At 43.8% G+C, this 23,135-nt stretch overlaps 1 long non-coding RNA gene across 2 annotated transcripts; it reads left to right on the top strand.

Annotated features, from left to right (window-relative positions):
* Window positions 1-269: 269 nt before the first annotated feature.
* On the top strand, window positions 270-22,879 carry LOC137461848 (uncharacterized). 2 transcript variants are annotated; one of them, XR_010993505.1, is made up of 4 exons: window positions 270-1,970; window positions 12,771-12,897; window positions 18,759-18,913; window positions 22,828-22,879. It is a non-coding gene; the product is annotated as an uncharacterized lncRNA (long non-coding RNA). The 2 variants fall into 2 exon arrangements; XR_010993506.1 differs by lacking the exons at window positions 270-1,970; window positions 12,771-12,897 and adding an exon at window positions 17,802-18,443.
* The last annotated feature ends 256 nt before the right edge of the window (window positions 22,880-23,135 follow it).

The raw sequence follows: 23,135 nt of genomic DNA, 5'->3' as shown, positions 1-23,135 counted from the left end.
TTAGCTCCAAGAGCTGCTTTAACGTAGCCTGATAGTTGAGGTAAATTAAACTCCTAATCACATTGACCCAATTATCATCCAGAGCACTCTGTTTCCCTCCTCTGATATTTGGAACTTGTGAATTCGCGGCTCCCTCCAGTTGTGACAGTGGTGTCACAGTCACTGATGCCATTTGATCTGCCCTGGCCTGGCTTTTCCTCTCTGTTCCCTCATCCCTGAGAACTCCTGGCTGATAGTTTGACTGTCCTGAAGTTCAAAACAAGACAAACCTTCTCCTGAAGTTAAAAACAAGAGTTAGTTTTTCACAGCGATGCTGAACTCATGGGGAATGAAGGGACCTCCCCAAGTCAGAAGAGAAGAGAGGAAGGAAAAGAGACTCTAGCAGTGGACAAATATTGGGATTGTGACCACCAGCCACGCATTCAGGGCACACAACAACTATTTAAAACATAAAGACAAGTTTCAGGCTTGGAAGAAGCCAGAGGGATGTGCTGGGGCTACCTGAGGATCCTGGAGGCTTCCAGAGCATCAGAGATTCTGCCTTCAGTGTCTGCACCAATATTTGCTGTAGCAAAAGTGTGGCAAAACCTAAAAATCCCAGCCCAGCAGCATCTGTGCACTCCCAGCCAAGATGCCTGAGGAGAGCCTGCAATTGCTTGCAATTTTTTTTTCTGCGTGGTGACGACATTAAAAGATGTGCAAGTTTTATTTTTTGACTGCACTCATCGTTCACAAACAGAAATAAAAATGCAAACCCTCCAATTTAAGTCCTTCAGCCAAAAATATGTCGATTTGCAAAGCAAAAAATAGCAGCCCCTGCTATCCTTGACAGCTGTAGTTTGGCTGATTTTAGGAGATATCCCGAAAGGTGAGCTTGGAAGGATGTCATATCTGACTCTTATCTTTGAATCCCATATACTTATGTTTATTAAAATCAATATAATCCATTAGCCTACTTTGTTTCCATTTTTAATAATCTATTGATATATTGCCTGGGCTTTTATGGGACTAAACAAATTTCCTCTTTATGTGCCCTGTAATAGCCGGAGGTCAGGCTGCTTGAGAGCAGTTGCTGTATATAAATGTTTATTTACTGCCTGACTACTGATTGAGAACATATCTGGTCCACAGGCTTCAGATGGCTTTTAAACTAGAGATTTATGGCTTACTTCCTGTTTTCCAGACACAGTACACCATTTTTAAATAAAGTAATGAATGCAAGGTATTGTGAAAATAATAGCCAGGGATTGCCCCAAACTCCACGTTTGGGAGCAGGGCCTGTCGGGCCCTCTGTTATTTCATCATTCATTTGTTTTCTATTGGGGTAGGTTTTAGGGACATTAAACACTCTTCTGGTGCAGTTTCCTTTGTGCCCAGGGTGTCTTTGTAGTCTGGAGCTGCCCTCCTGGAGCAGCTCAAGTGCCCTCTTCAGCCTCTCCATGGCCAGGCTGGGAATCTGAAGGGAAGAGCCTTGTCAAAGCTTGCCCATTCATTTTTTTTTTAAGGGGGGGTCACTTTCTAGCAGCTTCTCTTCTGTTAACCCCCAGTTTAACAAAGCATTTACAGTTAGGATGGGTTATACACAAGCCCAGGTCCCTCCTTTATGTGGTTTCTTGCCTTTTTTGCTTCTAGCTGACAAGACTTCACGGAAAATGCTCATTTTTAAGTCTCTAAAAGTAACTTTTGACATTGGCTTGCCCCATTTCTGTGCTTCTTGGACACCACATTTCCATGTCAATTAACCATGTTTGAGAGGCTTTCGTTCTCCAAAAGTGTGATCATCTACCCAGAAAAATCCTTTGTCCCTGCTGTGACAAGACAAGGAAATCACATTTTTCATCATGTTATTGTGATAAAAGTGCTAACTCATAAAATATCTCAAATTGGTGATGGCAGACAAGTGGCTCAGTTCACACTTGTGACAATAGGATCCCTGTCAGCAGAAGTTTGTGTAAGTTCCTGGTCACAGGGTGAGAATTTCAGCTCCAAATCACAATTTCATACAATAAAATTGGCCATTATTTAGGACATCCCTGCCACACAGGGATTATTCCACTCATAGTTCCTGAGAGCCCAAATTCCTTGGCAGGGAATAGGGTGTGAGTACAAGAGCCAGAAACTGGGATTTTCCCCTGGAGATGGGCTCGTTCATTTATTTGTTTTTGCAATTTTCATTGAACATCGCTCATCTCTGGCCACGACGTGGTTCAGAACCACCAATTTTAAGGGTATTTTGCTTTTTTACAGAAACCTGTTGGTCTGAGAGTCCAACTTCAACTTGCAGGAGGCGAGGATTTCAAAGGGCCACTGAGTCGTGGCTGTGGCACTGAGGGCTGGTGGCCATGACCTGCTGTGCCTCATTTAGAGCCACCCTGGGCCCTGCTCACCTCAGGAGGGGAATTTTTGTACTGATTTCAGTGCCTGATATTTATATTTATATAAATTATATTTATATTTATGTCATAATTATGTTTGTGGATGCCTTTAGGCCCAGACTGGGTCTTGCTCGATGATTTCAGTGTCCCCTTGAGGGACAAAGGTGGTGGCCCAGGGACTGAGCCACACAGGATGTGCCAAGTCCAATTTGAGTGTCTTATGCTGGCCGCATCTCTGGATGCTTTTTTCAGTGATTTCAGTGATGTTATTGTGATTTTGCAACCTGAAAAAGGTGATGTGCATCCCTCCAGCTCTGAGGCTGCCTTTAGGCCCAGACTGGGTCTTGCTCGGTGATTTCAGTGTCCTCTTGAGGGACAAATTTGGTGGCCCAGGGACTGAGCCACACAAGATGTACCAGCTCAATTTGGGTGTCTTATACTCACCCTGGCCACATAAAAATTATATTTATATTTATGTCATATTTATATATGTAGATGCCTTTAGGCCCAGATTGGGCCTTGCTCGATGATTTCAGTGTCCCCTTGAGGGACAAATTTGTTGGCACAGGAGCTGAGCCACACAGGATGTGCCAGCTCAATTTGGGTGTCTTATGCTGGCCACGTCTCTAAGATGCTTTTTCCAGTGGTTTCAATGATGTTATTGTGATTTTGTAACCTGAAAAAAGTGTTGTGCATCCCTCCAGCTCTGAGGGCAGAGCTCTGCTTCTTTTGGTCCAGGGTGATTTCACCCAGCTGGAAACCCACCAAAATAAAGATGATTTGTAACACTAAACCAGCCCAGCTGCATTTCGGTTTTGTGGTGTTGCACAGGGTGTTGTTTTAAATAGGAATAAAGCAGTGGCCTCTTCTTGATGAGTGCCCTGCCTGCTGAGGAGCAGATCCCCTGGGTTTCCTGGCCGTTTGTGTGATTCCTAGTGCTGATCTCTGGCCCCTAGATGATGCTGTTCATCTGTCAGGATCCAAGAGTGCCTCTGACAACAACTGCAGTGTTTTGGGGATGCTGCAGTGTAGCAGGAGTTCAGTCAAAACCACCAATTACATTTTGTCCTGCAAGGAAATGAGAGTGAAGAGAGATGGCTGTGAAAGTGCCACGTTGGAGTGGCCCCGACACACAAATATAGGCCCTTTGAGGGAGCTTTATGTGTATTTTTAACCTTTTATCCTATTAAAATGAGTCCTAATGAAGGCAACACAGAGCACGGTGTGTGCCTGGGGAACACAGAGCTCCTGCTCTTTAAAATGTGTCCCAACAGACTGAACTCCCTGATCCTTGGATTGGCCATTGCATGTCCAATATCACCATTTTCTACAATGAATAGGTGGCTGTCTTTAGGGATTTATTTGGCACCAATAAAGAGGCATCAGGGAGGGACTCAGTGACTCTCACAAAATGTTACAGGAGCATTCCCAGCCTGTTCCTGCATGGAGCACCCCATGTTACCCCATGATCCATGTTCCCTTTGGACTCTGAAGCATGGATGATGTTTGTGTGGGTGTTCACAAGATGCTTTGGGGCTTTTCCCTCACTTCTTACATCCACAGCTCAATTCTACACCCCTTCCACTCAAGTGGAGAGTGATAGATTTTAAAGGGAACCCACTGATGCCACAGCTACTTAACAGGATTTTCCAAAGCACTTGTGTGTCTAATTCCCATTGATTTTACATGAGGGAATTGGCTTCCACATCCAGGACGCGATTCTTGATGATTCCTTTGTTTTTACAACACCCACAACATCAGCAAACTCAATTTTACTGAAGGGATAGTCCAAAGGAGAGCTCAGCTTTGAAAAATTCTTGCATTATTTTTTATTGGAGAGCTTCAAAAATTTGGGAATCCTCCCATTGCCTTCTGGAACAATATTCCAAAGTTTAGGGCTCGACTCAAGTACTCAACTACTCCCAGTAAGAGGGGCTTATTCTGCCCGTGGTCAAGCTGATCTGTGGTGGATCTGAAGGAATTTTTGAGGGTTTTACACCCCAGGTGGACTTGGCTGAGAGCATTTCCTGACTCTTTGCTCTGTCCCCTTCCATGTGCACCAAGCTGTCAAAGTTCTCCCCTTTGTTTGGATGTCAGTGATTTCCTTGATGACAAGATAATCCAAATTACCTCTTTATTGCCCTGTAAAATCAAGGCAGGAGAGGAGCACACCCAGGGATTTTGGGCTGTTCCAGAGCTCTGACAGCAGGTTTTGAAATCTGTTTCTCCTCCCCCTCCTCATTTTTGGGAAGGGTCTGAGACTGTGGGTGCTGGAATAAAAACTCTTCAGCAAGTGCAATGTGTAAATTTTGAAAAAAAAAAAAAAAAGAAAATATTAAACATGTGGTTTGTGTTTCAAAACCCGGAAAATATTATGAAAGCAATAAACTATCCCTGCTGCAGGGGCTGTGCCTCTGTGAGTACACACACTCAGATTTGGTTACGTGTCACTCTCCAGCCCCATTCCAGGAGAACTTGGGCTGGGTGAGGAGTAGCAGGGCTGGTGTCCCTGACGGAGCCTGTGCCTCCCCAGAGGAGGTGACAAACACCTCCCTCCATCCATGGAGCTTGTTCTGGGCTTCTAAAGCTGTTTCAGCACTGGGGAGCCTGGTGCCAGGGGAGTGAATAAACGTTCAGGGAGCAGAGGTGTCCTCTGAGCTCTGTGATGCTCATCATTAACAATGGCCACTTGGCTCATGTTGTTTCCTCCTGAGAATTAGATATTTTGGCCCATTTATCCACCCAGACAGACACTCAGTGGCCTGAGGGATGGAAAACAGCCTGGAATCATGGAATCCTGGCATGGCTTGGGTTGGAAGGGGCCTTAAAGCTCATCTGTTCCACCCCCTGCCATGTGTAGGGACACTCCCACTACCCCAGGTTGCTCCAAACCCAGCCTGGCCTTGGAGAAGGAATTGTGGAGCATCAAGGAAAGGTTCAGGAAGAAATATTCCCTCCCAAGCTTCCCAGCAGGTTTTGGAACAGGCTGAGGACATTGGCAATGGGATTCTTGCACTGCTGTGGCTTCAGGTTTAACCCAAGCTCCAGTTAAACAAATCATTGTTTGGGGAGCATGGACACTTCATTTTTTTAATAGCCTGTGACCTGCAACAGAATTTAGGTTGGGTGTTAATGACCAAAGGTTTTGCAAGTAATTAAATTTGTGGCAAGAGCTGTCCCTGAGAGGCTGGGAGTGTTCCTGAGAACAGGCTGGTGCCTGTGTGGTGCTGGAATCTTAAATTGGAGCAGGAGAGCTGACGAGGAACGGGGATGGGGCTGAGACTCATCAGTCCAGGTGGCTCCTTTAATCTGCGTCATGAGTTACACACACTGCTGTGGTTGTTTCATTAATTTAATTATTTTTTTAAAATGTTATGAAATTATGAATATAACTCCCTGGGTTTGGTTTTTTTTTGGGGCAAAATAAATGACATGAGTACAAATGAGATGAGATGTAGCTCACATCACAGAAAATGGTTCCATTTTCAGGCTGGGAAGTTCAGGTTTAAATTTCAGGTTGGGAATCTCATGTAAATTATCCATTAAGTTACTCACACTTTACAAAGAGAAGGCGTGGACCCACTTGTATGTTGTAGGCCACTCCTGAAATGTGAATAAATGCATCATTTTAGGACCTGTGCACAAGTCATAGAGAATCTTCTTGTTATCCTGCAACCATTCTGCTTTTTGTGAAATTATTCTCCTCTCTATCTAAACTATTGTGCCATCCTTCAGGAACCCGAGAGGCCACAGAATTTCCCTTCAATTATTGTGGCCACAGCTCAAAACGAGATGTCACAGATAAAATAAAATCAACTTTAAGTTCTGCCCAACATCTCAGCTCCTGGCAGAGTCCTGCAGGGGATCTTTGCTGGCTGAGGCTCTGCTGAATTACCTGAGCAGTGCTTTCACTGGAATTATTCATTGTTGGATCTTCTTAGAAGGCTTTCCTCCAACAGTGAGCACTCAGCTTTTAAAAAGAGGAGGGTTTACATCTGTTCTTGTGCCCTGGCAGGTGGCTGTGCCCTGCCACCCCTCCCAGTAGGCAGGAGGGAGACTGGGACTTACACTGGGCTGGTTCTTGTCTGCGGCTGTGAGAAGTCCCCAGCAAGAATAGACACATTAAGGCTACAAAATAAGAAGAAAATATTGTATTTTAAAAGTTTTTAAGCCAGAAGAAGGGATGGGGAAAGGCTGTAAATAGACAAACTCTGTATTTACAATGCTTTGTGCTGCAGCTTTGCACGGCAGGTTACCTACTGTGCACTGTGTCTTTAAAACACTAATGGGCCCACTGAAAAAAGAAAAAAACACCAAAAAAAAACCCCGGCAAACCCATGACAGTCCACCAGCAACTAGCACACTAACAGGTTCTCATCTGACACCAGTAGGGAACCAAAGATATTTTATTATTTGGAAACTCCATATAGGGAAAGCCAGCCTTGAATCTGTCATTACTCCAAGAACCACACCTCCCCTGGGAGTTAATTATTTTCTTAAAATGCAACTTGTACTGTTAGTTTAAAACATTCCAACTGTGTTCGCACTCTTTAAATCTTCTGTAAACCTTAGAGTTTAAATCACTTGCAGATAAGAGTAATTCTATTAGAAAAAAAAGGTTTGGTGGAAGGGGAAAGAGAGGGAAATAAAAGGGCATTGATAGAAGCGTCCTTTGGGTGCCCATTGCCCTGTCACCTTTAGAACTTGGCAGGAGCTGCAGCCCACAGTAACTTTATAGGTCCTGGCACAGAATGAAACAAAATAGGTGCATGCCACATTTTCCTTCCAAAAAAACGCCAGGCAGAGACTTACCCCCTTTGTGAGGGGCTGAGAATCGCAGAGCTCGGTCAGATTAAAAAAAAAATAAATTAATGGTTAGTGGGGCTGACAGGTCAGAGCCTTTGCTGGGCTTGTATTTTGAAAGAAGGCATTGGGCAAAGGGCTGTGTCTGGCTGGGATCACGTTTGGGAACGGAGGGTTGGGAGAGGTGTTTAAATACGGGGCGCTACTGCGATGTTTGAGCACCTCAGCTCCTCTTGCTTTGGCTCCTTTCGCTGCTTTCATGGCAACTCTGGGGCATTACAAGGAGAAAAAAAAAAAAAAGAAAAGCTCGTTGCTGTGGGTTTGCCACGAGTGAGGCAGGAAAGGAAGAGGGTGATGTGTCATTTTTGGAACTGTCTGGGCAATCCTTCGTATGCTGCGTTGGCCGCGCTCCGAGGATTGAGGGTAATTCAGTGGTTCCAGAGCTTGGCTTCTTTTTCTCCTTCGTGCCCTCCCCAGCCCCTCTTTCTCCCTGTAATTTGTTTGGGCTGAAAATCAGCTTCCCAAATTCTTTTAGGGCTGTTTTTCTTTTTTGACCAGTTTGCTTTTGCAGGAGGGTCTTGGCTGAGCTGGGTTTTCACTCGGGGCCTGTGCCAAGCACCCCACAGCTGTGGGAGCTGTTTGGGAAGGAAGAGGAGTGGGGAAGGGCAGAGAACTCGTTCCTGATGATGCTGTGTGACACTGGCTGTGACTTTGGGGACACCTCTGCTTTGTGGGGATGCTCGGAGACCCTGCTGGGAGACAGACACAAGTGGTGAAAATACTGTGCCTTCTGAGAGTGTCTGGGTGTTGTTGTCACCCATTAAATAATAAAAGCTGTTCTTTTGTAAAGCAAATCCCACTCTCCCCTCCAAAAACATTCTGGATTTTTATTTTGGAAATACCCTAAAATTGGAATTGTCACCCAGCCTTTCACTTGGTCCAAGGGCCTTGATAAACGGAACCCCAATTCTCTCTCAATATGATTTCTGCAGGTGAGAGCACTGCAGAGGCATCTTCTCCTCTCAAGCCTTCAAACCCTCAGCTTCATGGGACTTCACAGATTGTTCGGTACCTGCTGGTGCACATCTGGCTCAGAGACTCCAAATGTGAGGCCCTACCCCAACAAAACCCTGAGCTGAGTGTCTCCAGCAGCAAAAAAAAAACAAAAAACCCTGAGGTGCTCGGGTTTGTCCCAATGAGCTGGATGAAAAACAGCCTCTGAATTTTAGTTTTTCTTCTGAAAAGAAACACCTGCAATGCAGGAGAGGAATTTGTCAGATGCTTCCACTTCGCTTTAGTGGGGGTCTTTAGGGGTATCCCTAACCCAGACCAGAGGAGAGGACAGAGTTCTGGACACTTCTGTGCCCTGTCAGGTCACCAGGCTCCAGAGGATGAGGATGAAGGTTGAACTTCCCTGTGAATGGATCCTCTCTCCCACCCCTGTTAGGTCAGGGCTGGCCTCACCCCAGGGCTGCTCCTCAGAGATGTCTCATCCCAATTATTTATGAAGGAGACTGAGGTTTGCCTCATTGCCTGGGCTCTGCTGGCAGCTCTGGGGCAAAAGGTTTTTTAAATTCTGCACCAGGGCTCTGTTCTTGGCTGGGGGATGTGCTGGGAGCTGAGCTGCTCTCAGGGTGACACACTGGAGGGGCTGTGCAGGTGGGACACCCATCTTTGGGTGCCTGGAAGAAAGCAGAGCGTCAGGCAGAAGCCAGGATCCCCTCTCTCAGCTTTATTTGCGTCCTCTCCCTTTTTGCCTGATTTTTGGAAGTGCCCAAGGCACTCCATGGCAGCCCAGATTGCCCCCCTGCCCCACCACCTGCAGCCAGGGAGCTGATGGAGTCCCATCCCTTCATCTGAGTTCTTCTGTCCTGTAGAAATAACAGCAGTAATATAAGCAAAAAAGAATTCTTTCCCCCCTCAAACCAGCCTTGACTGAAAATTCTTGCCCATAGGTTCAATCAGAAGAGATCAAGGATGTCTTCTGGAGGTTTTTGTGACTTTCTCTGGTTCTCTTAAAGCAAGTGAAACACTTCCTACCAAAGGAATCCAACATAAAGCACAGAACAGTCTTTAGAGAGATGACTATCAGAGGAGGAAACACTTCTGATTATGTTTTTAGGCAGAATAAACCTTTTTAAAGGACACATTTCCCCTTAAAGCTGAACTGTGTGTAATGAGACACAGGAGCCCACTGAAAATAATGAGCTGTTAAAGAAATAAACAGTTAAAATAATAACAAAAGGCTAAACAGCTTTGGAAAGACAAAAAAAAAAAAAAAAAAAAAAAAAAAGAAAAAAAAGGCCAAATGTGATATAAAGACAGAGTTCCTTGCTTACAGAGAGAAAGGTGATCTGCTTGAAGTGCACAAACTTGAGAAGCCCTGGGTAATATCGCTGCTGTTTGCACAGTGTACCCAGACAGGCTAAAATATCCTATTAATAATGATAATTTGCATTCAGACCTTAGAAATACTTGGCAAAACCAAAATCTCTCTTTCAAGACTCCTTAGGAATGAAAGTGATTCCCTCTGGCTGATGCTCAGCCCCGTCTGTGCTCCCCAAGGTACTGATGGGACAAGGAAAAACAGCCTTGGGGTTAGTTCATGTTGGATTTTAGGAAAAAATTCTTTACTTTAAGAGTGGTTAAACACTGGGACGGCCTCCCCAGGGAAGCACTGGAGTCACCATCCCTGGGATTGCTCAAAAAATGTGTGGAGAGAGCTCTCCACTGGATGCTGCCTGCTCTTTTCTTCTCACACAGTAAAAATTTGCCCACTGGCATTAATTCCCATCCCAGCTTCAAGGGAATTTCTCATCCTACTGGAGCATAAAACAAGCAGTAATTAGTTTTAATGTATCTAAAGCCTCTTCAACAGAGAAGAAAAATCTCATATCCTTGGTTCTCCTTGGTGGGACTAAGCCTCATTAAGGTCCTTGAAGTTGAAAAAAAAAAGCCCAGAGAAAAAGAAATGTGCTTTTTATGAGGGTGAGAATTCCTTTACTGCTTTATTTTTACCTGTTTTTCTAATTTTTCTCTTTTTGGGGGGCATTTTGGTCCCTCTGAGTGCTCTCCCTTAAGAGTGCAGAGCAAAGCTGGGGATGATTTGAAGAGCAGAGGCATCACAACAGTGACTGAGTCTCAGGGATTTGTCCTGGGGGATGGTGGAGGAAAGGTTTGAGGGGGGAAAGATGAACAAAAAAGGCTTGTGGAGTTGGGGGAAAAGAAGGGGAAAAGCCTTGTGGGGTTGTTGAGTTTTGTCAATCTTTTTAAAGGTTTTTTCACGTGAAACAAGGCACTTTTCTCTGCTTTCTGAGGCCATGTGTTCTAACACTCGAGAGAAGAGACAACGGGCTTGGCTGAGTTTAGGACTTGGCCAACATTCCCAGAGCCTTTCTGAGGAGGTGAGGCATCCAGGGAAGTGCAGCCCTGTGCCAGCTTTCGTTGGCCACGTCTGCAGAAACCTTCAATTCTATTTTTCACCTTGCATTTGCTTGTTTTTGTTTCTTTTCCCCTCCTGGTTGCCTTCCAGGACTGCTGAGTGTACGAGGATGCAAGTAAAGGGACATTCTCTGTTGCCTAAGTTGTGTCAGTTGGAAAGCTTTAAAAGTTAATATTTACATGAAATGATCTCCAATCCATCTTGCTCGATGCCTGTTTGTTTAACATATTTAGGTGATGGCTGCATTTGTTTTTTTAAACTATTTGCACGTTAAGGTACTTAAATTCTAACAAACCCCATCTTTCTCCAAGCCCTTATCACAGTTTGTTAAAGATTTTTTCATTAGTTCTATAATTGCACCTTTTAAAAACATGTTTGGGTATTTGTCATTTCAGGAAAAAAAAAGCAACATTTTAACATAAAAGTCCTTTAGAGTGTGGAGAAAATGAAACTTTTTTTTGCCGAATTTTAGGTGTTTTGATGGGTTTCACAATAAAACACATTTCAGATGCTCCTGGAAGTGTGGGGAAAATAAATTCCAGAGGTGAGTTCTTCAACCTGCAGAGACCAGTGCAGAATCAGTGGTTTTACCAATGCACAGCCCAAGGCAAGGGTGTCCCCTGTGGGTTTGAGGAACAAGTTCTGAATTCCTGCAGAGCTCTGCAGGTCTGAGGGTGCTGAATTTGGGGGAGAATTCTGAAGGTCAGATTTTGCTTAATTCCTGGGGGGTTCTGCAGGTCTGAATGTCCTGAATTCCAGGAGACCTCTGCAGGTCTGAGAGTGCTGAATCCTTGAGGAGCTTTGCAGGTATGGGTGTGCAGAATTTTGGGGGAGCTCTGCAGGTCTGGGTTGGTCCATGAGCTTTCCCCACAAGGGAAGCGAGAGGTTTTCAGCACTGGCTGAGAAGGAAGAGCAACACTGCATGAAATAACTTTCTAATCAGAATTCCCTCCTCCCTCAAACTCTGGACAGACAGTTAATTTATCTCTGTTTAACTGCGGAATCAATCCATCCATCAAAGCTCCAAGAGCTAATTAGCTGGAGTTAGGGCAGCTGGGCTGGGATGCAGGCTCGGGTGTGGAATACCTTAGGAAGCTGCAGCAGGGATACAGGGAACATTTCCCCCAAAAGCTGCCCAGGAGGCTCAGGCATCCAGAACCTGCTGGTTTGGGCAATCCTGACCCACAGGATCCCTGAGGGAATCCCTGCTGGCACAGAGCTGGCACACCAAGGTGGATGAGCACTCCTGTGGATGGGAAAGCAGCTGTGGGGTTGGAGGTTGAACCCAAAATGTTGTGGGCAGTGCCCATGGCGTTGCCCTCACCCAGCTCTGACTTCTTAACTGCTGCTAATGAGGCACATCCCTGGAGCACAGGGTGGTTTGGGGTGATGATGGATTCATTTCTTGGGGTTGAGACTCCTCTGTGCTCAGCCTCTGGAGTGATTCCTGCCCCTGGTACTCCCACATTAACCCATTTTCCCTTCCTGCAGACAGTGCCATCCCTGGTCATTGTTTTCCACCCAGTGGCCACAGTCATGAACTTTGGTGTCCATTAAAGCCAGATAAAGGGCTGGATGCTCCACTTGCCCTGCCCCAAGCCAGCCTGCAGCCCGTGCTTTCCCCACACATGTTCCACGTTAGCCCTTTTCATTGACTATGAATCCATAAAAATCCATGTGGAACAGAGGGAACCCAGTGCAGCCCTGTCTGCCTGACTCCTTCCCATTCTAATTGGGCAGCAAAGCTGTTTAATAGAGTCTGTGGAGTCTGTTTAACTGCATTCTGCCAGAACAATGCTCTATTCATGTTCTCAACAGAACTCTAGTGATTGCACTAATATCTTTAAACTAGAAAACAAGTCTTAATTGGAACAGATGCTGCAAATACCAATGCAAATGGCCAGCTCTGGTGTGATCAAAACCAGGCCCAGCCCATTGATTTGTTTTTAATAGCAGCTTTCATTTTTTATTAGTGTACACAAACCTCACTAACACTATACAAAAAGTCAGTAACAATATTCTGAAAAATCATCTTGTTTAAAGCAGACTCAGCCCTGCATTGTTTCTGGCAAGGTGCTGTTAAAGAGTTTCCGTCCTGTTTTGGCAGATCACGTTACTCAAACACTCCTCTCTACTTTCTTCCCTTCTAGGGTTTGAATAATCCCGGTGATTTTTGGAGAAAGCTGTTGCTGTTACATGTAATAATCTATTTAGATATTCACTCCCATTACAAACAGGCATTCAGGTTAGATTAGGACAAATAAATCCCCAATCCTGGTAAGTATGTGTGTGTGAGACAGGGATTTGCTTGCTTTTGAAACCTGCTGTAGCAGAACTCAGCCATTCCCAGCCATGGACTTTTTTTTTTTAATTTTTTTTGTGGCAGTGCTTGGCCTGGGGAAGTCAGAGATATAAAGAATACAATGCTTTTTATGCTAAGAATAAAACTGTTGTGTGATTTTTCTGGAACAAATCGGTTTTGTTTTAAGGATGTGTGAGCTATTTGATAGCAGCAAGAATATCAAAACCACTCAGGAGCAGAGAGAAATTTATTATGGCACACCTGGCACTCAGGATTAGTTTATTGGCCTGTGTAGGCAAATATTCCCTCAGTAGCTGCTACTTAGAATTGGAAAATATTTATATATTTATATTTATGTGTATAGACAGATATTTGAAGCTGACTGCAGGGATTATATGCTGTTTCAGTCAAAATCAAGAGGCGCTGCAAGCAAGAAAAGAACAGGAGATGGCTCTGGGCCTGGTTTAAAATCTGTGGGCTCGTGTTGGCTTTTCTTTGGAGAACTTGCTCTCACTGAGGCTTTGCAAGAGAATGAAGAGGCTTTTTAGGCACTGGGGTGTGTTCTGTGGTGCCAGGGGGAGGCACGGCTGAGGACATGGGGATGGCACAGGGAGAATGGCAAGGAGGGCTGGGATGATGCCTTCGGGTTTGAGCTTTTCTGTTTCCCATCTATTTGTAATCCTGCAATTCTTTGGTGTAAAACTCTAGATTCCATATAGAATGTGAGCTGCTGCTTTCCCATTTTGGGCAGACACAACAATTCCTCTCCAGGCCTGACCTGCTGATTTGGGCCTCTAAATGCTGGAGCCACTTTTGGAGTGAATTTGGCGACCTCATCTACAGGGGGAGGCACCATGTAGGATTTTCCCAATTGCAGGGAAGGGTTCTCCAGGTCCTTGCTGTGAAACTGCAGACCCTGGATGATGGTAAAGTATTTAAAATATTTAAGCAATTGCTGATAGATCTTTCTCAATCCCTATCCTTTCTCTCCTATAGGAATAATTAGGTGCATTACCTTGCTTATTTTTGCTCGTTGCTAAAGCCAAGCAAGCAGTTTTATTGGATGTATAATTTTATTTTTGTGTTGTCTTTGTATTCACTGTAAAATAAGACCATTTTTTCCATTGGTGATTTTTAAATCACCCCCATCAATTGGCAGAACTCAGGGACAGGGGACTGTGGGAAATGGATTTGTAGAAAATTCTCAAATCTTGGCAGAAGACTTACATAGTATGTATCTATATGTAAATTTTGAGATAAGAAATGTTGATCTAGAAATGCTACAGTATAGGACAGACATTGTTGAGGGAGAAATAGAACTAGAAACAAGTTCTAGCTCTCTGGGTCAAAAAAGAGCTTAATCCAACAGGGGGCACCTGGAAGGGAGTCAGGAGGGGCATCCCAAAAGGGGCTTGGCTTGAATTTGGCCTCCTTGGGAAAAGGATTTGTCAGTCATCCCCAGCTTTGGAAAGAAATGGAAGGAATTGTGAATGTTTACCCCAAGAAAATTCTGTTTTTTATCAAAAAAGAATCTTCTCTCATAGGGCTGCTCCAACGAAATTAATTGCAGCAAATAATTAAAAGCAGTGTGTAGGGGTTTGAGAGTCAGGTTTTTCTTGATACATTTTTGGTTTAAAAGCAGTACAAAAGTACTTAATTTCTCATTTATACATTTCTTCCTTTTTACAAGAGGAACATGTGAAATACTATAGGCTTGGAGCCAAAGAACTGGCTGGGATTTAGGCAACCAGTTTGGATAATTAATGTGTGAGTGTATGAATTGATGAAGCCTACAGAAAATAATTCAGGGGCTCTAAAATAAATGATGTTTGAATAGACTCGGTGAGCTCTGCTATTTTTATTTAACACTAATGCTCTTGTAGGTGTATGTAAAAAAGGAAAAAAAAAACCCTGATTATACGCTGTTTGCTGATGGTTCACTGTCATGCCTGAGCTTTCATTTGACTGACGTTTATGCTGAAAAACACTGGAAATTTTGGTTTACCATTTACCTGAGCTCTTCATACCATGGCCAGCAACTTGAGTGGCTCCAAGCCCTGTCCAGACAGGATGGGGCAACCACAGCTTCTCTGGGCAACCTGTGGCAGGGCCCCACCACCCTCACAGGGAAGGATTTCATCCCAATATTTAATTTAAATGTGCCCTCTCTCAGCTTAGAGCCATTATTCCGGCGTTTTCCTGCTCCAGGAGGAGGCTTTTCACCAATGTTGCCCTGATTTTTAGAAGTGTTAAGTTTTCTTTTATAGTTTCTTTTGAAAGTTCTAAAGTTCTTTTAAAAGTTTTCCATGCCTTCTGATGTTTACATGTTTCTACTGCAGTTCTCACACGCTGTTCATGTAAATAATGATTGTTTTGCATTCTTCTTTGTGGGAGGAGAGAATTGATGGACTGTTGGTTTGACCAGTGGTTGGAGAGGTGGCAGTTTCACCCTCCAATCCACTGCCACTTTTGGAATTCTGTATATTGCGAGGTCAGAAATAAAATTGGCTCTTTTTCTCTTTTGAATTTACCAAGCTTCTGTGTACTCATTTAGTGTCCAATAGCGACACACCAAGTCTTGGAAAACACAGGATTTTCCTCTGAAACCCCTTCCCTGTTCCACTGGGAGCTGCACCTCCGCACTCCAGCCATCACCAGTTTGGGCTAGAAGTGAAAATAAAGAGAATAAAAGCCCCTGAGCAGTGGGAAGTGTGCAGGGGGCAGCCAGTGGGAAGCGCTGTCCCTGCTGCAGGAGCTCTGGAATTGCTGAATTTATCAAATCCCACCCACGAGGCTCCTTCCCCCAGGTGCTGACAGGAGCCTGGGATCCTCAGGTTGTCTCAGTGGTTGCACTCTGCTCCCAGACAGAAGGATAATAATGTTGGGAATGATTTACAGTCGGTGTTAGGGGAGGTTTATAGAGATCAAATCACACAGTGAGCTGGAAAATCCTCCCCATTGTTGTGGCTGCTCCCTGGCTGCTCCTGGCACTGGGTGCTCAAACCGCAGTGTGGGGATTACAATGGAATGAACTCCCATCATTAGGCCAGTGTGTTAGAGAGAAAAAACAACAACAACAACAACAACAACAACAGTAATAAACAATAACAACAATAACAACAATAACAATAGTAAATTAAAACAATAACAATAACAATAACACTATAATGAATTATAATAATAATTAATAATAGTAATAATAATAATAAATAAAAGGAGGTTTGAATGTGCATTGAATCCCGGTCCTTCTGGTGAGAAATCTTTGCCACCCTGTAAAGGTATAACATCAGATTTTACCTCCCACTCCTAAAATCCCAGAGCAGGTTCCCTACCAAGTTGTCTGTATTCCTGACACTAAGTGCTTCCCATCAAGGATTTCCCAATTATTAATGTCCTTCTGTCAATCTCAGGGTAAGGGGTAAAATCCACTCCTTAGGAAGGACAATCCCCAGCCTGGGGAGATTCAACTCAGAGTTTTAAGCATTGCAAATCCAGGCTAATAGAGGGGCCAGGTGACACCTGAGTGACCCAGAATGGATTCCAGGTGACACCTGAATGACCCAGGATGAATTCCAGGTGACACCTGAGTGACAGAGGATGGACTCCAGGTGACACCTGAATGACCCAGAATGAATTCCCTGCCTGTCCCAGGGGCCAGGTGACACACAGCTGCAGTTTGGGAGTTCAGGAGTTTTGTCCTTGTGCACTGGCTGCCCCCATGCTCGGAGTTCTGCTTCCTTGGAGAGACTTGGAGCTTCACCTGCCCTGGGTTACACCCAGTTCCTTGCTGGGAACTGATCCATGGAATCACAGAATGCTTTTCACAGGCAGTTGAGGTCTTCAGGTGTCTTGGTGTAGCCTCAAATTAAGCAGGGAACAAGCAAGTTCTGCCCCATTCCAAACTGGATGTGGCTGGAAGCTCTCACTGTTGCACACAGTATCCCACTGAAGAGTACTGTCCATGGGGACTTGTGCAGAGAGTGTTTATCAGTGAGCTATTTGCATTATTAATTGCTTTTCACTATAATTAAGCAGCTGACAATCCTCTCATAGCACAGAGGAGATAATTTGGAAATAATTTTGAGGATCTTGGTTGTAACGTGTGGTGCCAGGTCAGAGTTAAACATAATTTCACATTCCTAGTTCAGTAATAACACCTTCAAAATAATTTCTGGCACAAATCTCTATCCAAAAAGCTGCACCTCTTGTTAGAGGCCTTGATTTGAACACCAGCAGGGACCTGCCATGCCCATGAGCCAAGGGAAGCACCCTCCACCTGTGCTGAACACAGGAGGGCTTTTCTTCCTGGGGAGAGGGGGAAAACTCTTGGTTTGACAGGGTTTGGGTGAGGGTTTTCCCTCTGTGATGAGTGTGGAGCAGAGCTCTGGTGAGCCCTGGCTCTGGGGAGGCCTTGCTGGGTGGCTCTTGGCTGCTGGATCCTGACAAGTGGCACCCAAGTGGTCCAGGGGTGATGCTGCCAGCTGGGATCCCCACCCATGGCATGGTGCAGCATGAGGCTCTGATTTATTCTGTTTACCCAATCTCTCCTCACCCTGCAGGTATTTATTCCTTGCCCCAGAGCCACCATCACTGCTTTAATGACGAGCGTTTCCCTCGGCAGCAGCTCCATGGCTTTCATTCCCTGAAGGAATTGCAAGCCTTGAGTGCTCTGCCCCAGCAAGACCCAGCTGTGACTCCAGGAGCCACTGGCAGTGGCAAACCCATTTTTAAACCCCCAAAACTGAGCAACCTCACTTTAGTAAATGCTGCTTCCAGGATTTCTCATGATTTCTCATGATTTCTCATGTCAAAACCCCAGATAATTGATAGGAAAACAGGGAGTAGCTCGAGGTCTGAAATTTGAAATACCTCAAAATTGTTGTAACTGGATGTGTTGAAGGAGGGAGGGAACCTCCATATCTGAAATGCCTTTTTGAAAACCAAATCCACCACTTAGATTTTGAGGGCTAAGAAAGCAAATCCCGGGTTTATTGAGGATATTAGCAAAGGAAACAAGTGGCTTCTCTCTGCTGGTTCTGCTGCAGGGATTAACAGGCACACGCTGGCCTGGCTGTTGAAGTCCTTGCTCCATTTTTGCTTGGAAGAAGCTCTGAGCTACCTTTTAGATGTCCAGCTGGGCAGCTGACAGCTGAATTCTGATCCAAAATCAGGGAGCAGCAATATTTTGTGGATATTTCATTAAAACAGCAGTCTCAGTGGAGGGAAAGCTGCCACAGTTGCCTTCAGCAGTTGCTTGGTACTTTCTCTTTAAGTGGCTCATGAGATTTTTAGTTTTGGAATTAGCTTCTTTCTCAATATGTCTCAGCCTTCAGACTTCTGGGCTGGCTTTGCAATTGCTCTTCTGGTTTTAATGATCTTTGTTTAGTAGGACAGAATTTTAGTTGCTACCTAAACATCTCAGAAGAAATTTCAACAGAACAATTCAACGTGAGCATTTGAAAATGTTCGAGGGAAAACCTTCAGTGTCTGCTCAGAGCCAAATTGAATAATTAATAAGCAGGTGTTAGCTAGTAAAGGAATTTTTGGTGGCTCCCACAATCCTTCTGATTACACCATGATTTTACCTAATGAAGCTCCCAACTGCTCATGATTTTTCAGTCAGGTGCATCTGCTCCTGCACTCATCCATCTGCATTAGGAGCTTTCCCAGTTTCCATAGTAACTGGGCAATTTAACATATCTTTACAGTATCTTACAGTGAAACACTCTGTCCATTTTATAAATGTGCAGCCAGAGGTGAGGGGGAACAAAGTGATTTGCCCGGGGTTACAGAGTTCATCTGCAGCTGAATGGGGTAAGAACATTGCTTTTTCCAGAGTTCCAGGGAAAGGCTGGAGCTGCCAGGCTGCCCGTTCCCAGGGAGGCGTTTTGCTGGATCACATCAGCTGAAGGTTGTGTCCCAAGTGTTCCTTTTCTCAGCCTTGGAAAAGAGACTTTCAGAAATGAGGCGGTTGGGGTTGGAGCAGGGTGAGTAATGAAACTAGAAATCAAAACTTGCAAGTAATGTATTCAGCAGAAATGCCAGCCACATTCCTGGGATAAATAACTCCCGATGAATAATTCAACCGGCGTCATCACTACAGGGCACAGGAGCAGGATTAGTTTCCAATTATTTGGCCTTTTCCTCTGTAAAAGTTCAACCCAGATTCAGCCCCTGACATGTTCCAGCTCAGGGTCTGGGTTTTGCTTGTGGCTTGGCTGGAGATAGCCCAGGGTCAACTTTGGAGCTGTGCTGAGCACCCTCATTTCTTTCTGAAACCTGAAGAAACTCCAGGAATACTCCAAGAATTTGGGCTGGTGAAGTGTACAAAGCCACCCTTCAAAAAAAAAAAAAAAAAAAAGCATCTGGAGCCTCAAAACTTTGTGAAAATAGGAAAACTTTGAAAGCTGTTGAGGAATCCTGGATTAACACAGCTCACAGGGAGTAGGGAAAAGGTTGGTGGCCTTTGGAACAACTTCTCACATTAATTTTCTTCCAACGCTGACAGCTTTGATTTATTACCTCAAGGCTGGTTAGAAAACACCCAGACATGAGTGAAGCCAGGAGTTATGGAAAGAAAAGGAAAATATGGTAAACACAGTGATGGATAGCACTGGGAGACAGACAAACACTGCTCTGCTCTGCTGCTGCACCCAAATATTGGCTCCTGGTGAGGATGGGTGTCCAGCCCTGGCAGAGCTGCCTGGAATTGCTCCCAGCAGACCAGCCAGGCAGGAAGCTTCCCTTGGGACTTGCTGCTTTCTCATCTGTCAGTTCAATTTTGGTGCTGATTTCTGCCTCAGAGTGGGTGTTTGGGGTTGAACTGATCACTGGGGTTTAGCTGATCAGCCTGTGCTGGGGAAAAAATGTTGTTTGCAAGTGCTTCTTACACAGAAATCAAAATAAGGTATTATTTCCCAACAGAAATTTGCTAAGATGACTTAAAGAGAGTCACCAAAGTTGTTTGCTGAGGATCCCTGGCTGCTCAGGGCTCTCCCAGTCCTTTGCTGGATCAAATTCTTATTGACAAAAGAAGAGCTGGTCCCACAAACCGAAATGAACAAAATCACTGAGGAGCACAAGTTGTCTTTAAAGTCATCAGTGGCATTAAATATTTAGAAATGCAGTGTAAACACCTTCAGAGCAGGCAGACAACTCCCCTGGCCCCCAGAATTGTTGGGATGTACAAACAGCCAGCACTTCCCAGGGTGTGCAGCCACTGCTCCAGACTTTCCACCACAGTTTTACATTCTCGTGTCATTTACAGCTCTTCCTCCAGACCCAGCCTGTTGGCCCCGTGTCCCAAAGTGTTTCTCATTAGTAAACTTTTCATAACCTCCAAAATCTGCCACAAGCGCAGCAGAGAAAGCCCCGGGATGCCAGCTGGAGCTGGCACTTGGCTCTCGGGGCTGTTTGCTTAGCTGGGTTTGAGGGATGTCCCTGAGCAGCTCGTGGGACGTGTGGCTGTGCTTTGACCTGAGCTCCTGGAGCCCTGGCTGAATTCCAGCCTTTCTGTGCCGCCAGGCACCGACCCCCAGGAGAACACTGCACTGACTTCCAAAATTGATGATAAAACTGGGATTGTGGCTGTGGAGTTTGAATAGAAGTGTGTGCTATCACAGGGTGGAAAACTTAGAGTTTAAGGGTTTAGAATACAGGAATAGAGATAAAGCAAGATGGAGGTTTTAAGGTGGAACCTGGTCCTTCTTCTTCACCTTCTTCTTAAGTTTAAGTACTATCATATAAGTATTATATATCTATAATTATATTATATTATATTATATTATATTATATTATATTATATCATATTATATTACATTATATTATATTATTCTATATTTATAAATATTATATATTATATATGATACGTGTTATTAATATTATATTATGTTATATCATTATATATTATTATCCATTATATTTTATAAATTATATATTATTATATATAATAATATATATTATATATTATATTATATATTATATGTTATATATTATGCATTATACATTATAAATTATATATTATACATTGTATATTATATATTATATATATTATATTATATTATATTATATTATATTATATTATATTATATTTTTAAGTATATACAATATAAAAGTATTGTATTATATATTATATACGTGTTATAAGTTTAAGTAATATTTTGTAATTAGACAAAAAAGTCTGCATCGCAGGACATGAGTGATTAGCTATTAGGTTAAAAAATAAAAATAATTTAAGTGTCATTTCTTAATTAGATAGTTTTCCCTTCAAAGACCTTGTAAAGATAGATACAGAACCGTTTTATAACTTGCTAGGGAAATGTTGTAAAACTCACACTGAGCCACTGGCCCTGCTCCACAGGACCCTGCACACTCCATGGGAATTTAGGAATGTGGGAATGTGGGAACTTGGGAATGTGGGAATGTGAGAATGTGGGAATGTGAGAATTTGGGAATGCGAGAATATGGAAATTTGGGAATGTGGGAGTTTGGGAATACGGGAATTTGAGAATTTGGGAATGTAGGAATGTGGGAATATTGGAATTTGGGAATGTGGAAATGTGGGAATATGGGAATGTGGGAATATGGGAATTTGGGAATGCTTTCCACTTGTCCCTTCCCTACCTCACCCCCAGCTCTGAGCCCTCTGCTCAGGAGCCCCGGCCCCGCAGGCCTGGAAACCTGCTCAGAGCTGGGCTGAGGAAAAAACAACGAGATTCCAGAGCAGATCAGCGCCTCTTCAATGCTGAACTGAGGGTGAGAGAGCCCTGCTTTTCCCTGCTTCACCACCACCAAGCTTTAAAACTCCCAGGAATTCTGATTTCTTTCACCTGTGGAGCCCCTGAGCCGTGTGTGGCAGGGAGGGGCTGGCACAGCTGGATGCAGATGTCGGGGACATCTTTGTTCGTCCCAGAGTGCTCCTTGCAGGGTGATAAAAAGTGCTGCTTTTCCCTGAGTTTTCCTGTCAGTTCTTCTGCTGAGAGGGACCAGGTGTAGCCTGGAATTCCCCTTTGGAGATGCAGGAGATGATTTGGGAGGTGATTCCAGAGCTTTTGGGGTGGTCCCTGCAGCATCACAGTTATTTCCCAAGCCCTCAATTATTCCATTTCCCAGGAAATTTGTTAATTTGTGGGTAAGTGCTTGGATCCCAGGTTAGTAAAGTCATTTAACCTGATTCAGCACATTTAGACAATTAAAAAATGTAAGTATATTCCAGGACTCCTCTTCTTTTTCAAATAATCAAGACTATTAAACACATTAAAATGAAACACATTAAACACATAAAACACATAAAAATTCAACTTCAAAGAGCTGTGTGGATGTTTGGACAGTCACAAACATATAAATTTTCCTCTAAGATTTTTGTTTAGGCACACTTTACATCACTTTCTATGACTAGATCCTGCCTGCTTTTCTCCAGCATGGAAAAAATAACCTGTGAGCTCTGAGTAGTTCTCAGATGTCAAATTCCAAATCATTGAATTAAAATTGAATCCTGGTGGGCTCTGCACCTCCCCAGTTGTTCATCACTCACAGGTTTTATTCCATTTTACAGGATACCATTAAATCCCAGAGATACTGGTTGGATTTTGGGAGCCCAAAGACAAGGAGATCATGGAGGAGTCCCCAGAGCTGCTCCAAGTTAGCCAGGCAGAAATTGAAGTTTTCTTTCAAAGAACAATGCCTTTAATCTTATTTTCTATTTTATAATTTGTTTGCAAATTTCACACCTCTTCCTCCCTATCTTTTATCAGTTATTAAGGAAATATATTTCCCCTAATTTAGATTTTTTTTCCTTTTAGCAAACATTAATTTTGCTCTTTTTCCCAGGGCTGTTGTTCCTGCCACAATTAATGTTTTTTTTGTTTTGTTTTGTTTTTTTTTTTTTTTTATTTTGTTTTGCAGAGGCAATGTCTGGGGGCAGTCATGGGAGTGGGTCCTGCTCCCTCTGAGGAACTTTGGAGCTCCAAGAAACGTGAAGCAGGATGAGGAGCCTTGTGCCCTGTAGGGATTCTTCTAAGACATCACTCTCAGCAGCAGACACTAAAACCAGAGAGTTTTAAGCCATTTCATGCAGTGAAAATTCAAAAGGGAGATTTGGGCCATGTGGCACCCATAAAATGAAGGCAAAACCTTTCAAAAGTATCTGAGATCTGCAGATAGGGTCAGTTTTTTGTTTTTTTTTTTTTTTTAATGTTTCAAAAGTGTTGAATAT

This window comes from Anomalospiza imberbis, chromosome 23, assembly GCF_031753505.1.
Source record: "Anomalospiza imberbis isolate Cuckoo-Finch-1a 21T00152 chromosome 23, ASM3175350v1, whole genome shotgun sequence".
NCBI lineage: Eukaryota > Metazoa > Chordata > Aves > Passeriformes > Viduidae > Anomalospiza > Anomalospiza imberbis.
This window is presented reverse-complemented; position numbering and strand designations above follow the sequence as displayed.